Source organism: Augochlora pura, chromosome 7, assembly GCF_028453695.1.
Source record: "Augochlora pura isolate Apur16 chromosome 7, APUR_v2.2.1, whole genome shotgun sequence".
Taxonomy (NCBI): Eukaryota; Metazoa; Arthropoda; class Insecta; order Hymenoptera; family Halictidae; genus Augochlora; species Augochlora pura.
This window is the reverse complement of record NC_135778.1, coordinates 12,387,091-12,405,172: the sequence shown is the minus strand read 5'-3', so window position 1 is coordinate 12,405,172 and position 18,082 is coordinate 12,387,091. Positions and strand designations below refer to the sequence as shown.

Sequence of the window (18,082 nt, the reverse complement as noted above, 5' to 3'; positions counted from 1 at the left end):
AAATTACTTATTTTTCATTGGCCAACAAAATTTTGCCGTTTAATGGTGTTAATCTTTATTATTCAGGAAAGTTATTATAAATATAAAAAGTTATGGCTATACCAAGTGCTTTGACACTTAAATTTAAGATTTTTCAAAAAGTGGAGTTAATCGATGTGTGCACTGGACGGCTCAATTATGTCGACTTGTAATCGAGTCAGCAATCGTCACAATTTTACGTTTTACATATATTACAATCTTACATATATATGTTTTTGTATGATTCAATAAAAAAAAAAAAACTAAAAAAATATAGAGAACAGTTCTATACATGTTCGGAACGCGATGAAACTGTTTTAAACAGGAGACGTATTGTAATAATAATTCTGTATCCTGTTGTTTAAGCTTGAGTTTCCAGAGCAGCACACATTAAACTTGCTGATTATTTACGGCAAACTACGTAAATTAGTCGTGTATGTAAAGGGAACTCTTGAAACATAGAACACACCAAACTGTATAATCGTAGAGCCAACGTTATCGCATACAGCTGATTTTGTAAATTCCGTAGCGAGTGGTGAAACTTCCATTAAGGCGGGTATTCCTGCCTGAAGCAGTGCACTAGTGCATCTGCATAAATTCCGACCGGGTCAAGTTTACTTTTTGCAATGAACACATACGGATTCCCCATTTCGGTGGAAGTTCCTCTTTAATTGTGGAACTCTACGGTAAGTTCGTTATTCCGACTCCACTAATTAGCGAACCAACAATTAATGTACTGTCTTACGAGTAGCTGAACATTCATCGGGTCGCGTCTCTGCGCTTTATATCGGATTAATTATTCACTCGCCGGTGTCGCGTGTTATAATCTTAAATTAATCGGATAATCCCCCGGATCGACGAATTACTAAAATGTTTAACATTTCGCCGACGAGAGGGAGTTTATTTATACGCGGAATATTTTTACGGGACAGATGTTTCCGCATAATTATGCAACGGATTTCATGTATTTATCGGTAACATTAGTTGATCGAGCTTAAAAAAACTTAATCAATATAAAAAATACTGAAGCATTATTCATTAGTACGATTACGAAGAAAAAGCTTGTGTTTTGAATAATCAGAATTATTTTAGAAAATCCTTAAACTAATTAAAATATTCACTGTAGCACGTACTGACTATAAAAAAAAACATGTTCCATTTCTAAGCGATTAATCATATTAAAATTAGCGTAACTAGTAGGATACGAAATTAGGAAGAAAATCGAAGGTTGAGGAGGGCGAAGACTAAAAGCTCTTAAGAATTGCTTTTTCTCTTGAACCCACGACGAGTAAAAAAAGAAGGGTCCTGTATAATGCGATTAATAAGCGGCGGATGAAAGGATGTAGTCCTTACCGGTGCCACAAGGATCGCCCATAAGGACAGATTAGTACGATGAGGAATCTCAATCAAGCAGTCTGCTAGGAAAGTTTCTTGAATCACGTCCACTTATTCATGCCCGGGGCAAAGGGGAACTTAGATGAAGAGGAGGTCGGTTACGCTAGAACCGGAAACGGGAGGACAAGTTCGATATTCTGGAACGCATCGTGGGGCAATAGTATAATAGTATCTAGTTCAGCCCCGGGTTCGCTGATATTATGAAGATCAAGAGCCGGCGATCGCCGAAGTACGTAAAAGACACCGCGATATGACAAGGCGTCGGCAAACAGACGATCTTCTCTCAGCTAAGAATATAATTAAGCTCTTCCCTTTGATATTGAAATCCTGTCCCTTGTCGAACAGGTAACAAAGAACACCGCACGAATACAAATATTCCCTCAAAGCTAATGCAAAGTGCAAATATAATTAAAGAATCAATACTTCGTGCTCTATTATGCATCTTAATCGGATAACTGTTGCGACCCCTTTGAACATTGTGCACCTGAAATTTGCCGCGAAAGCATAAGCAATTACGACGTGTGTACTACATAACCCGGACATTATATGTTTTTTTTTTATACTAGTTTATAATATTTTTTTCATTTGTTTATAGTAGATTTTTGTTTGTTCTATTTTCTTATTATAGTAAACTTACGAATAAATCCTAGTTTTAGCAGAATTTTTGGTAGAATTATATTATAGAATTCGGAAATTGCACCTATTGCTACATTCTTTGTTAAATGTGATTGTATTAGTGGACTGTGCATTTTATATATTTGTGACAACAATAAGGAAATTGAAATAATTACGAGATATTAATGTTCCAGGGTGAGTGTGTCAATTACTATGCTACCCCCTGGCGACTCTGTCTTTGCACTCATTTTATTTATATTTATAGAGAACACAGTTGAATTAATAGTATCGAATTTTATCACCTTTTTAAGGGCACAAAACTCGCTTAAAAACTGTTACGTACATTTGTTTTTAATTTCATGTTGTTCATATATTTATTTTCTGAAAAAATTCGTACGTGTATCGAAGACATCAACATATAATCGAATACAATATAAATTAAGAGAACTATTTAATTTAACGAAAATTCCGAAGATCGCTTTAATGAACCTAATAATTAACGCACTTATTCTATTTCTATGTTCTTAAAATTATTAAAGAATGTAAAGAGTTTTTGTAAACGACACTTACGCTCGCAACAGATACAAGACATTTTTATTTTCCACAAAAACCACAGATTTTATGCGTTCACGACTTGCTCGTAATTTCGACTTCCGTATTCCAATCGTTGTCGGGGTATTTATTTCGCCTAGAAGCTAGAAGTCGGTCAAAAAAATAATAACGAACGAACGATAAATCAATGGGGCAACGTGACAAAATGAAAAGGTTCGCCGTAAATCGCCAGAAGAAACGCGGAGGTATACAAGAGAAATAAAAATCAGAGCGACGCTGCGCGGCGTTCGTGAGCAGCGATCGCTTTTCAATATTCGATCAAGAAAAACTGCAACGTAAACCGATGCTTTGAAATTCAACGCGAAATAATGGGTTCCGATGCAGCGTTATTTAAACGGGGGCGAAAGCGCGGGCGGGAACTGGGCGTCGGATATGCAAGGGAATCGGGGGAACGATCGCGATACAATAAAGGCGGAAGAAACGGCGAAGAAGCAAGACGATGGGAAACAAAGAACGAGCGGAAAAAGCGGGAAAATGGCCAAGAGTCGAGAGAACTCGCGGCCGAAGTTCGTGAAAGCGTCGTCCGTCCCCTGTGATTTTCCGTAGCGTAGCAGGGATAGTGGCTTCGATATATCTATAGGTAGAAAACCCATCATTCTGCCTCCGTCCTGCTCGCTTGCTTTCCGATCCGCCACTTTTTCCCTCTCGTTATCGCGGCAGCTTCCCGTAGCTCTGTCCTTGCCTGGCAAACTTATGTCTGCAATAACAGCTCTATAAATAAATTTCTCGGGCTCCACCGGTGAGATCACGGGAACCTCGGGGATATAAGCGAAGAAATTGAGAACGATCGCGATGTATCTTGCCGTATCGATAAAGTAATTACCGCGGGCGTGGCTTCCATGAGAGGCCTGCCGATATACATAGCCACTTCCTTTAAAGAGATCGACACCGATTGGTCAGACAGGAATTTTCGTAGACACTGATCTTGGGCCAGAAAAATACATCTATTAGGTTAGAAACTATGAAACGGACGTCGCAAGTGAACACAGAATAAATAAAAACGCCCGTTTCGTAGTTTCCAACCTAATATAAAGTCCAGGTTTATCTTCAGGTAACACGTAATATTACCGATTATCTTCAAGTTACATCACTGATCACTTGGTGTTCATACTGTCGATTAATTCTGTATCATTAAATAGTACAGTTGTTATAGAATTAGGGTGTCCCAAAAGACACTCTGGGAAATTGGGAAATAATGAATTTCTCAGGTTGAAGAGACTTTTTGTTTTGTGAAAATACAATCCGCGGCATCGTTTACGAGTTATTACCGAAAAGCGCTAACCAATGAGAAGCGATCTCGGCTGGCTGCGAGGCAGCGAGCCAATGAGCGAAACTGAGCTTCGTCCGCTCATTGGCTGGCCGCCTCGCGTCAGCTAATCTCGCTTTTCGTTAATAACTCTTAAGCGAAGTCACGAATTGCGTTTTCGCTAAGGAAGAAGTTGCTTAAAATGACCTCAGCAATCCTTATTTCCCAATTGTTAGTGACCTTTGTGACCCTGTACTACAATGTAATATAGCGTATACCCCTGGTTACATATATTGAAGTTACTTCTATAAATGACTCAAGAACACTTCCAGTTGTTTAGATATTATTAAATATACCAACAACTCGTTGACTGATTTTAGCAAAAGGCTTCAATATTAGAAAACACCAATTAGAAGAGACACTTAGGGAAGAGACACTTTCATTATTAGGTCACTCGGTTTCATAGGCTAGACTAATTTTGCTCCACTACAATCCCCTACTCCTCCTTGACTAGTTAAGTGGGAGCTTTGTCCTGATAAGACCTTGACCCTAGGAACCGATCAGTATTCGGTTATCGAGATCCCTTTGTCCCAATGTCAATACCCCCTCATTTTCATTACTGGACACCTGCGGATACTACTTGCTATATAGTGATATATGTACACGTAGGTGAATACAAACACTGTGAATCCACTTTTGATGAAGCCGGAATGCGGGTCAAAACGTAGCCATTTTGATTAGCTAACTATCGGCACTAAACGGGGACAGTGAAACACAAAAATTTGGAATCGGTTGAAATCGATCAGAGACTCTTAATTAATCTAGAAAATGTAAAACTATGAAATGTTCGAGCTTCTTCTGCTTAAATTGAATACTTTCTCACAATTATTCTACATTATGCTTCATTAACCACTTAGCTGTGTCGATAAATTTAGGAGATTGTTATGCGTTTTATGAAATATACCGAGTGTAGTTTTCTTGGTAATTGTTCTAGAATTATCCTAAAGCGTGCGAAATTTACGAATATGTTACTATTCATTTTGACATAAATCGTAGGAGAAGTATATTTACTATAGGATGTAAAATTGCCATTACACCATAAAAAAGTATATTGAAAGAAATTAACGAATGGAATTATAATTGATCCTATGCAAACTCGATGGTTTTTTAAACGAAATAATATAAAACAAAAGTAGACGAGATATCGTCCCAGGTTGTTTGGCGTGTGTTACGAAGGAGGGCGAGAGGGTTAATCTGCGATAGTTCAGCTACGAAATTTATTTCGAAAGTTCAGTTTGTGGGAAGTTTCGGGAAGTTTGTATTGTTCAGGTGACTGGTTGAAAGTTAATATTGGTGTCGTTTCATTCAAGCCAGGGACCTGTCTCCGGTTCCCCGGCGAGCTTTGCGCCACGGGATGATCGAGGCGAATCTTCTTCGAGTGGATATAATACTCGAGCGATTTTAGAATAGCGCCGCGAGTTTCGGCGGGCAAGTTTGAAGTAGCACGCTCGAGCGATGCGCCGACCGAGAATTATGCAAGTTTCTAACCCCAGATTAGGGATTCGCGATGTATCTAATGGCATTATTAGGGTCGTAGCTAGGAAGTGGTACGCTTCTCGAGAGTGGTTGATCCCAGGGTAGCACTAAATTTCTAGCTTATAATGCAAGCTAACTGAAGTACGAGGGAAGGAGAACATTGTTGCTTCTGCTCGCTTCTCGCCGTTCCTGTCGCCTCCTCTGTGTACTCATCTCTTTTTGTAATTTCTCTCTCTCTCTCTCTCCCTCTTTCTCTCTCTCTCGTTCTCTCTCTCCCTTTCTCTCTCTTTCACTCTCTTTCTCCCTCTTTCACTTCCTTTCTCTCTTTTTCTCTCTCTCTCTCCCTCCCCCCGTCTCTCTCTCTCTCTCTCTCTCTCTCTCTCCCACTCTTTCTGTCTGCTTCTCTGTCCGCGTCCGCGACGTTCACCCCTGTACGTTCACTCTAAAACCGTTCTCCACGATTTTCCTTAGCTTTCGGCTTCCCATCATCCTTTCCCCATCCAACCCCGCCATCCTATCTCGACGCGATACACGTAAATTCTGTGAGGATGACCTTCTATGGTGAGGCAAATGGAATGCCTACAACATATCGCGCTTTGTGTGCAAAAGCATTCAACGTTTCTCCACCCACCTCCACATCCTTCACAAGTATTAATTAGAATTTCCCTGGGTCCTATGAAACTCAGCCGTATAAATCCGTGCACAAAGTATTTAATTAACCTGTCACGTGATTTCCGAACGCTGCCGGGCGTGTTACGCGGAATTTTCGGCATCGGTAATAATATGCAATTAATAGTTGTTCGAGCAACCTGGAATAGCTTACTCGAACACATCCATCCCTCTAAATATAGTTTAACGCTATTAATACCGCGATTTACTCTGTACATCTATTTACCTTTATATTGGTAATTTATATATTTATATTTACTTTAATATAACGTTTTAATCGATTACGCAGTGCTCGAGGTGTCAACAATCGTACGCTCTAACCATCGCACTAACCGATTGAGTTGTAATGAGCGGAGACATTTCGGCATATATTCCGCTCGTTACAATTTTTTTGCTCGCTTAATTTGCATTTTCATTGTTAAAAAATTATTTGTTTAGATGCAATAACGTTTAAAATTACTTAATCCACACTCGAGGTAAACTAGAAAAGTAGTAGCTTCCTTCTGACAGCAAAAAACACATCGACACATTGGGTTTTCATTTTTTTTGACAATGTTGCAGGTTGGCAAAAAATCTGAGAAAAATTGAATACACGAGCCGTGATAGTACTTTATCAGGGAATTAATATAAAAGTTTTGAATATAATATAAAAGTGAGAAATCTTCAATTTTCCGATTTTTGGGGGGTTTTTCATTTTTGATAATCACAGCTTGCAACTGAAAAATCTGAAAAAGTTCTATAACATGCGGCTTAATGTCCAAAATAAGCCATATTTTTTTCAAAATTTTAGGATGCCGCTGAAGGTGGAAAAATGCCGGAAAACCGCGGAATCTAATTTATCCTGTAACTACCCTCACGGGCAAGTTACAGGGTTAAAATTTTACACAGATGCGTTTCTATTGGTCAGCTATCGAACGGTATATGACTCATTGAAAATCCTCTAAGGGCAGTTCTAACCATCTTAATCGGCTGTGCCCTTTGAAAAGTATCTTTCATCGCCGCTTTGTAAATATAATATTAATACTAAATCTACCTTGTCAGTCAAGGATAGCATCTTTCATCCTAAGATTGTTGAATCTATTAGACCCTTTTATAGAAAATGGTTGAATGAATTTCTTAACCATAATTTTCTTTCATTCCTCTTCCAATTTCTGTAACACAAAACCGTCAACAGTGAACGAGACACTTTGGTATAGAAACAGAAAGAAACGGACGCGAGAATAGCAACGAAAGCATCAAACACCGAGACAAGGATTAAGAACCCACGGATGAAGAAAGAGATTATTGTACCCGCCAAGATTAGGGGGAGGGGGGGATAGGCGGTGTTAGCCGAGATGACAAGCCGTTCCGAAAATCCAGTTACTTCAGTCAGATTCTGAAATCCAGGCCGTGTCTGCTAAATCAAAACTTTCCGCGCTGGATGTGTCCAAGAAACCGGAAACTGCCGGTTCGCGTTTTCGCTCTCGACACCGGGGCTACGTGTTCCGTTCTCTCCCTCTCCCTCTCTCTTTCTCTTTCTGCCGCGCGCGCAGTTGGCCGAGTTCCTTCGACAAATTTCGAGGCAGCCACCGAGACGAGAGGGACACGGAAGGCGAAGAAGCGGCACAACGAGAAGTTTCGGAACAGTCTGTCAGCTGGTTACCCGCGAAACGTTCGCGTGCTCCCCGCAAACCGGCGGAATAAGCGGCGATAATGCGAGATAACTCCATAACCGGCCCTATTCGCAGACCGGGCCACCATTGCACGCTTCGCCGAGACGCGGAGATTTTTGTTAAACGATTAATTAATCGAGATTCCGCTGCGCACGCTGATTTTATCGTATTAATTAACCCTTTGCACTCGAGTGGTGACTCTGAGGCACCACTAAAATTGTTCTGTCACCGTTTAAAATAATTTTTCTAGCTACAAAGTTTAATGTTAGAGAAATTGTTGAAAATGAAACTGCTGGTGTGAATCGCGAAAGTAAAATTGGTATATATAAAATGCACTTCATATCTTAAAATGGAGATACTGTACACTAGAAAAATGATTTCAGATTTACAGTAAAAATGGCTTCGAGCGCAAAGGGTTAACCCGTGCACATTTCTTGGAGGAATTGATACGGTACCTTTGTTGTCCTTGGATAACGCAATGTCTGTCAAAATTTATTTGTTTATATTATGAGATTACAAATGGTTTCAATTTTCTGGTTTATAGTCGAAACAATTTAGTATAGTCTATGTCACTATTAGGATGTTTTTATGTTTTTATGTTTTTATATTTTCCAATAAATTGTCTCGAGTTATACAGTCTATTAGTTTTACATTTATACTATTATTTATGACAGCTATAACGATTTTATGATAGATTGTTTTCAGCAAAATATAAAGTGTTGACATAAAACACAGAAGTCAAATGTTTCAAGAACATCTCTCATGTATTGGATAAGGACCTTTATCGATGCTACGATTAATTTGTATCAATCTGCTTCTTGGCATATTTCTCGATACAGTTTTAACCCTTTGCACTATAACAACGAGTCAGTCTCGTGATTTCACGAAAGATCTACTAAACACGCGAATATTATTAATTTATTTTAAATCGAAATCAAATTTATTCTTCTGTTATCAGAGTCTAAAAACAAAAGTACATAATGACAATAAAAGAAATAAGAATAGCCTAGTCTTATTAACCCCTTGCCATACCATTTTCTTCACAGTCACTGCGATTAGGAATTTTTCAATTGATATAATTTACTCGAATACTTAAATATTAATAACATGGGATTAGAATTTTATTCCAATCTTAAAGAACATAATAACATCCATATTTAATAATTTATTGCCAGTCATTTCCATCGCGAATCGGGCTCGTCAAAGTACGGTAAGGGGTAAGGAAAATATCTACGACAAATAAGTGCTTGACAGAAATTGTAGTGCAAGGATTTAATAAAATTGATCATCGACTCGTTTTCCTTTAAACGAAGACAAAACGAGAGAATTGCAAATTATTCTCTGTGAATGTGTAAGCAGCAACGACGAACGTGATCGTCGAGTATTATGCTGATTTTTCGAGGCTGCTTTGCTAATTCGGTCGTGTAAAATTTCTTTCAGCGGGAAATACAACGCGCGGCAGTTATGATTTATTTATTTCGACGTTGACGCGATTCCGATGTAGGGCGTTCTAGCTTTCTTTCCCTCCCAACCGAGCGCCGCTTTTTATGCAAATTGAACAGACAAAAGCTTTTATTTCAACGATCGCTCGACGGGGACGCAGTTTCTTTTCAATGAATGTTGCAGCCGTTCGCCGCGGTATACGGTTTCGCAGTATCCGCTCGATACCGTTTTGTATTCTCGAATAAACAGATTGATTAATTTCGCGACGACGATCGATAGACGATAATTAGTTGATGCGATCTGATATTATTTGCGCGGACGAGGTTAGAGTACGGATTTCGCATCTGAACATTGCTGAATTAATCGTAAATCACCGACAATGTAGCAACTAGCGATTATTTACGGTGAACTGAAGTACGTGAGCTGGTTCCGGTAACGGCGCGTTATTTGCAACAGACCTGTTGACAGAAACCGTCGATGATTAATCATCTAATGTTTGTGCGAAAATTTCGGTGCAAACGATGCGCTTCCGGGGATCGGAACACAAAAAGTTTTTAATTGAAGCTCAAAAAGTCTGGAACCGAAAACATACCGAAATTCCGAAGCGATTCTTCATTCGACAGAAATTGAGGTACGCGAATATTGTTTTTGTTTCCTTATGGGTTTCATGATTATTATTTTAGACTTCAATAATTATTTTAGATTAACCATTTGAGTGCCACGTGTCTTTGCTGTTTTCCCGTCCAAAAGTGTCAAGGAGCGCTTGTCTTATTTTCTCCGATTAACCCTTAAATTGCAGCATCTTACATTTTACCTTAAAGATGACAAATAGTAATAGGTAATGACAGAAAATATGCTAATTACAAAAGTATTGTGAGACTCGAAGGCTGTTGCATTTTAAGCGTTGTAGACACGAAAAAGTGCACGAATAATGCGTGCAAAAAAAGCGAATGGAACTGCAATTCACGTACAAAGGCACAAAAGCCCATTCATGCGATGAATTTTCAAGAAAACAATATTCCATTATTATTACTTGTTAGACTTGTACAATATTGACATGTAGAATTTATAGCCGTACAAAAGCACAAGCTCGGCACCGGGAGCGTGTAAAAGTGCAGAGACCGCATAACATTGATGCGGGGATCGAACAAAAAAAAAACATTCGTCGCTTTTCTTACGCGATTCTTCCGATTTTCTCTATTTTGCTTCTTCGCTTCAACGCTTTCTCGTTGCCTTTTGACATCGAGACGCGCCGGTTGCATCGAAGGTAATCTCATTAGTCCGCGAAACATATTACCCGCGCAACATAATAACGTTAATGGCTATTTTGATGTATGCCGCGCCGAACAAAATAGCTTTTATTGCGCGTGCACACGGCCCCCGGTTTACAATGGCGCGCGAGTAACGGCAATGGTAACGCCAAACTTAATTTCTGCTCGAAACGAGGCCGAGGTAATTTTTTCTCAGAGGCATTTTCCATTACGAAAGCCGGCGTTCGCGGGCAAAGAACGGAAAAGTTTTCTCGATGCCCGGGTAATACGTTCCACGGATGGGGAAGACGAGGCGCTTTTGAGTCCGCCGTACGGGAAATATGAAAAATTCGTACGTCGCCGAGTTTCAGATTTTGATCCGAGCGCGCGGCATCGATCGATGGATAACATGGGTCCGAGTTCTCGTGAACGAGCAACCGAAAAATATCACCGGGACGGATTAATTAAAATGTATACACCGGAATATGTATAATTCATACGGCTGTTAATCCGCTATGTTTTATAAATCGTTCCGAAGTAATCTCCTTTTTAATTAGTCACGCACTCTGCTCGCCTTCTTTCAGCGGCGCATTCATTTCGCGCGTAAAGAAAGATTAGAACGATTTGCCGATGTGACGCAGTGTCCCCCGGGCGGCATTCATAAATTCATGTGCTCATGCTGTTTCAACTCCATCGATCCGATCTCAGGATAGGGCGCGCTTGGTTTATTCAGGATTCTGCTAACGCTTAGGAAACGCGTCATGAAACATGTAACGCAACGTTACGATTGAATTTCACGGCGAAGTAAAATCGGTTCGTCCGGGTCTTCGAGGGAACGATGTAACGTTCGCGTCGCATCGATTGCTTTCCGTAAACGAATGTTACGCTGAAAATCGTTCGCGTTATCCAGTGGCACAAAGCGATCCGTAACACGTCGCTTGGATGTTAGAAAAAAAGAAACAATTACCAAGATTATCCGGGCAATATCACATTACGCGTTAATTAATTACGTCCGATCTCTTTGTAACAGCGTTTATTGGAGGTAGTAATAATTATCGTTGACATAGATAATGCAGTAGACCTTTATACGCAATATCGGGCATAAATTTAATCTCGCGAGCTCTCATTTTCAATTTGCCACTACTAGTTGGCAATAGTAATTGTTTATTATTGGGAAACGATTTTCCGCCGCAATTCCGTACTAATTAATACTTTGAAGAGGGCACATCGGTTTGCTACAAATAACATCGTATTGCTATCGATAACGTTAATAAATAGAACGAGTCAAGTAATTATTCGTCAAAATTAAGAAATATCAAGATAATCGATTGTTTTTGCCTGAAATATATTTTTTTTAGGAATTTTATGGAAAATCAATTCTTTTAATAACGATCAACGATATTTTATAACTTGCATGAATATTAACTTGCGCGGACGTTAACTTGACGTACCAAAGATCATGTGTCTATATAAGTACGGAATGATATTTAATTCAGCAGATGGTGTATGTAAACCGAAGTGGTACCAGCGACGGCACGGACCGAATTATCGCGAAACGCGTTTTCGTTAAGGTACCGATACAAATTGCGTCGTCAACATTGGTCCATTATTCCCAGCCATTAGCCTACTTCGCCGGCGCATTTGAACGTTTGCGTTTCCGCGGATACAGAATTTTTATTCCGCAGCTCCGCGAAAACTACTTTTACGTGACACGTTTCCCATGTTCACGAGCTCGCCCCGGCTCTTGAAAAACACGCCCGCGCGCCGTCCTTACCGCGGCCGTTCCTCGAGGCTTGCAAACGCGAGCCATTTAAACAAGCTGCTTGTTCTTCTATTTGCTATCATCTGCCGCGACGGTATTTCATGTTTCGACCATCTCGCGTTCCGTGCGCGACGCGCTGAAAAACAATATGCGGCGTATCGTGTCGCTAATTAACTGACATATACTGTGGCCTAAATAGAACATGATCTCTATCGTGTCGTATCTGCTATTTTTCGATGGCGAGTAGAAAGCGTAATTAGGCGCATTCGTTGGGATCTCGATTTTATTTAGTCGAAGTAGTGGTGTATAGTTTATCTGATATTGCAGCTTTTCAATATAGTAACCGTAATAAGCTGATAAACGATTCGTTTTGGTTTGTTGTCGAAAATCTGTTGTTGTTGAAAATCTTCGAAACAAATAAGTCAGACATCAAAAATTCTTTACCAGGATTTTATTTATAGAAGATTTTACTGTAGAGTAGCATAAATAGTGATTGACTGTTTGAGCATGAGTGTTATACGACTGGTAGAAAAGAAGTATTTATTATTAAAACCGAATAATAAAAATTTTCAGAATTCATATTAAACATAATAGGAAATGCAAAAATCGTTAATTATTGGTAGATACCTAATTGCAGTTATTGGTTGTATGTTGCACAGTAATTGATAGGTTGCATGATAATAGCTACTGATATTAGATAACAATATAAAGACACGTTAATCTAAACATGTTATGATAAATATCTTTTCCTATGAAAATTCTTGAACCTTCTTATATTTTCGAAAAAATCGACAATTTTTAGTAAAATAATTTCGTTTTGTAAATTTGGGAACATCCATTAGACGTATATGATATACGTCTTGATATATATAATTATATGAATTGTATATATCTTATATTTATAAATTTTAAATAATTATACACATTAACCTCCGACATCTGTTACATTTTATTTTGTTTCGTTATTTTTATTAGTTCTCATCCGTGTTTACTGTTCCTGAAATTATATTTCTGAACATCCTGAACTTTCTTCACGAACTGTGTCCGTAATTGAAAATAAACTGTCCTGTCTACGAATAGGAAACTTCTTATTGGCGACGGACTCTAACTCTTTAATAAGGTCAAAACCACGACGAACTTTCAAGTAGGCTTGAAAACCGACTACGACAGAAATGCTTATTTCCTTATATACCATATACAGGGTGGGGCAAATAAAGGGTTACAAAGCACTATCTCCATTATCGTTAATGATAGCGAACATGCTTGAGGAACAAATTGTTTGGTTCGAAGGGGCACATGTTGTGGTGGAAATGGTTTTTTTTAAAGGTCATATTTTTTGAGATTTGAAGGTCATCGATGTTTTCTCAAATGGAACTATGTATTTGTTTTTCGATGACATTATCGCCGATTTTAAGACGAATCCAGCGACCTATGACTCAAGCTCATTCTGGTTGCGCAAAATATGAAAATAGTTGAAAAATCGAAAAATATCGAAATAATCACTTTCACAGGATCCGCTAACCTTGGTTTCATTCTACCTACAGAACATGCTCGAAATGACGTTCGTTCGTGTTTTGTTGAGTTAATAAACAAATCGCTAATAAACTTTAATGTTTAGTCATATACTAGAATTACGATGTCCCCTGAGAGGGGACAACCGAGTGCAAAGGGTTAATATTTATCATAGTGAGTGGCATTAGATCTCTTTCGCATCCTAAACAATCCAATCAAATTCAATTTGTTCAAATATATTACAATAAAAATGATGGATTTTATTACAATAAAAGATTGATCAGAAATTAATATCGCCCACATATTTGGCTGACGCGGCGCTCAATGTGTTAAATAGTACGGTGGATTTAGTGTTAAATGTAGAAATGCAGAGTACAATAAAATGGATAATTACGCTATAAATTGGAAACAATTACACAATTATTTTATTACACTTTAAAATGAAGAATTAAATAAATGCGTGATTCATCATCTAAAGTGATTAAGAAAAATTATTTTAGCAAGTACCACCATACGAAGGTAAATAAAATAAGCCACAAACACTTACGCTCCGGTTATACGAGCATCGACCCAGTGGGGTCAGAATGACCCAGCGTTCGTCTGGCGAAGGTTAATGAGTCCCCCGCATTATTTACGAACTTTGCACGGGGGCACGCAGCGTCGGAGAGGGTGCGTTCGAAAGCGGATCTGAAAAGAGCCGGTTCGATTCGCTGATCGTTACGAAGGGAGCGCGTGCAGTTTATCGTGGGACGAGGCAGCGAGCACGGAGCGGAGTATGCACCGAGGGTGAAAGTGTGCGCAACGAGCGAAAAAGCGACGGTTTGCAGCTCGTACGTATCGATTGCATTGTCACTCCTGGGAATCGAGGAGGATAAACTCGCGAATAGCAAGGCTGCAATACGCGCGTTTCGGTGCTCAGTTCTTTTCGTTCTACCTCTGCCATTCTGTGTGCTCTGCGTTCGCGTTACGTTTTATTTATTTTTTGGTCTTTTTTGCGCCCGCTCCCTTCCTTTCTCATTTTTTGATTCGCCACACCGGATGGCAAAGCTTCCGAGGTATCGCGGAACGATCCACGTTCACCCCGCGGCAATAATTCTAACGACAACAACGCAGCCGAACGGGCACGACAAGATATCTAATATTCGCGCTCCTGTTTCCGAGTGGAATTTCTTGTTCGCGCGAACGGGGGCGACCGCTAAACCTCGTGTACTCAACGGTAGCTTAAACCTCTTCCGTAGCGTAACCTAATCTTTGGCCCCTCAGAGCAGGCCGGTGAACCATGAAATTTAAACCCGTACACCCGCGCGCCGCATAATCAACATCGCGAAATCAATGGACTGTCTACGGATACTGCGTGCGATCGACCTTCGCACGGGAGAGACCCTGCAAACGATCCTACCCCACGGATTAGCGCCGCTTCCTGTTTGCGACAGGTAGTTCGGGCATTGTTTGTCCACCTACCAGCACCGCTTGTATCTTTCTTCATACGCGGTTCTCTTTTTCACAGCTTAGTGACTCGCGAATCTTTGCGACCGCGTGTTGCAATGAAACCTAGATCATCTAAAACAATGAGGATAATGTGTACCCTTTAATCCCTTACCGTACCATTTTCTTCATAGTTACAATGACGAGTAATTTTTCTATTATAATAATTTCTTAGAAGAAAAAGGGGATTTATATTTCTGCGGTTGCCTATATTTACTTAAATGCTTAAATACTGACGACAAGTGGATAGAATTTTAATTTCGGTTGAAAAGAACGGAATAACATATATACTTAACCTCTTGCACTATAATTACGAGTCAGGCTCGCGATAAAGCATTCATGCAATATCTGCTAAATATGAATATCATTCGTTTTTCCTACATCGAAATCGAATTGAATTCTTTTGTTATCATAGTTTAGGAACGGAAGTAAATAAAGACAATACAGGAAACAAAAAATATCTATAATAAAATATGATAATAAAATTATCCTATTAAGAAAAATAATAAGGACAAACAAGGGCTAATCAATACAGTGTTAAAGGAGTCGTGATGCAAGGAGTTAACAGCATATTATTAAAGGTTTCCAATGGAATAGGTTAGGTGGTGGCCAAGGGGGGAAAGAGATGGTGTCGAGAGTCGGGAGGCGTTGTTTGTTTGCAATCGGCTAAGCTCGAGTCCCCTGTTTTCTGGAAATTGGGGATAATAGGAAGCGATCATTTCTGCCAATAGGGGACACGCGTTCACCCTACTTCGAAGAGGGTGTTAACATGGGTTACTTTGTGGGAGTTTGTCCTACACTTTTCTCTGCGCCACCTTTTGCGTAACGGATAGTATTAGGTTGGTAAGAAATTAATGTCGGTTTCCGAACTTTCGAACTTTGATGCATGTTTTGGGATAACAATTCACTTTTTTCTGTTTACCTTCCAATGTTATCTTACAGTGCAGATGTCGTGCTGTATGCTGACAGGTGTGCTTTTGTTTGTACTGTCAATTTGTTCTCACTTGAAGTTATTGACGTCGTAATGGATACCAAGCAAGTTCGTGTAATATTCGTTCGAAGAATTTATCAATTCCTGAACAACAGAATTTTACGCTACTGGAATTTACAAACTGTCAATTTATTGGCAAAAATTTGTAGATTGTAATGGATCTTATTTTGATTAAAAATACTTATTCCGATTTGTGACACGTCGATTTAAAGATATAGTTTGGAAACCGACATTATTTTCTTACCAACCTAATACATTCAAAGTTGTCTATACAAGAATATTACAGTTCTCAATCAATTTCTCTATTTACTATTATTCTTAGATACTAAATAGTATTTAAAAATTAGATACTAATTATAAAAATTAGATACTAAATAGTATCTAAGAATAGTAGATACCAAATATAGTAATTAGATACTAAATAATATATCAGTATAATAGATACTATATCGTATCTAAGAATAATATCTAAGAATATTCTTAGATACTAAAAGTCGATGTTTTGTCGAAAGAATTGATTTTTTAATCTATTTACGTCGACAATTGGACAATTTTTACTCCTCTCGTTGAGTACCGACAATCCTGAAAGTCTTGAAACAGTTTTGTTTAACGCCTTGTATATTATATAAATAGTTCGTAAATGTATCTTTAACAAATTCTACTTAAAAGTATTTAAGAAGTTTGATAATATAATTGCATCTCTCCCACATGATCCACTAGGTAGTCAATATTTAAACAAGAGTTATTTGATTTGGTGTTTTGTGTCAAGCACGGCGCAGAAAGAGTTACACAAGTATGATTAGAAATACTATTTAATTCGCAGATTTTTATGCAAAATAACGATCAATAGCAAAAGGTTTACCACCTACACTGTGAATCTTTTGTACTTCAAATAAAAACGAATTGTTATAATTTAACCCTTTGCAGTCGGAGCCATTTTAACTTGAGATCCAAAATATTTTTCCAAACTTATAACGTTTCCATTTTAAGTAACCCGGCGCGTTTTACATATTATAGAATTGATATTTGCGACTCATGCAATAGTTAACAGGCTCTTAACAATTTTTTTGTATGTATGTAAACTTGATAAAAATAAGTTTGAAACATGGTATGATAATTTTCAGCGGCGCCTTAGAGTCGCCACTCGACCGTGAAGGGAGAAACCAGTAGAAAGAATTGCAGAATTTAAGAATGTCACTGTAATCTTTTGAATATACTACGACTAGTAAAAATAGAAGGAGACTGTAATTGCTGCTCCTTGCACAAATACGAAGTATTTTCATTTTACATAATAATCCATGGTACAACGGTAAATCTATTTTATAGTATTACAATTAAGAGAATAAGATAAAAAAGTTCCGCATCCACTTCGACATTTAACGTTAATATTATGCACTAAATTTACCTGTTTCGTGAGAACCTCGTCCACTAGACCATCGATAGTTACGCTGGAGGAGCCCGGCAGAAACCAATATAAGTCGCTGCAACAACAAAACCGTAAAAGATTACAAAACGATTCCGATCGACGCATTTATTCGAAAATCAGGCGCCCGAATGAAATATCTCGTGTAAAATCGGGCTTGTTCACTCGCCGGTCTAATAACTGCAACTTTGCATAGTTACGAGCTGGTTAGTAACTCGCGCAACGGCTATTCATGGGGAACGTATTTTCAATAACCGAATTATGTAAATAGACACCGGTGGCTAAACGGGATCTCGAAAATCCGTTAAAACCGGCATATTTTCACAGCGGCGGCGCGGCTCGTTGAAGTGCGGCTCGGTTATTAAATCTCATTATGCGATAGTTCGCGAATGAGGAGCTAATTAGGGAGCCGCGGAACCATCAGTCTCGCGAAACGCTAGGAATTAGCTGGTCCGGCCCGAGATAAATGCTGT

General features: G+C 38.9%; 1 protein-coding gene across 1 annotated transcript in view; it reads right to left on the bottom strand.

Annotated features, from left to right (window-relative positions):
• The window catches only part of Ddr (discoidin domain-containing receptor 2), a 385,161-nt gene extending 367,507 nt beyond the window's left edge, over positions 1 to 17,654 (bottom strand). Inside the window, exon 1 of the mRNA XM_078185212.1 lies at positions 17,592 to 17,654. The gene's annotated coding sequence lies outside the window, so the exon portion shown is untranslated. The remainder of the gene's footprint in view (positions 1 to 17,591) is intronic.
• Positions 17,655 to 18,082: the final 428 nt, after the last annotated feature.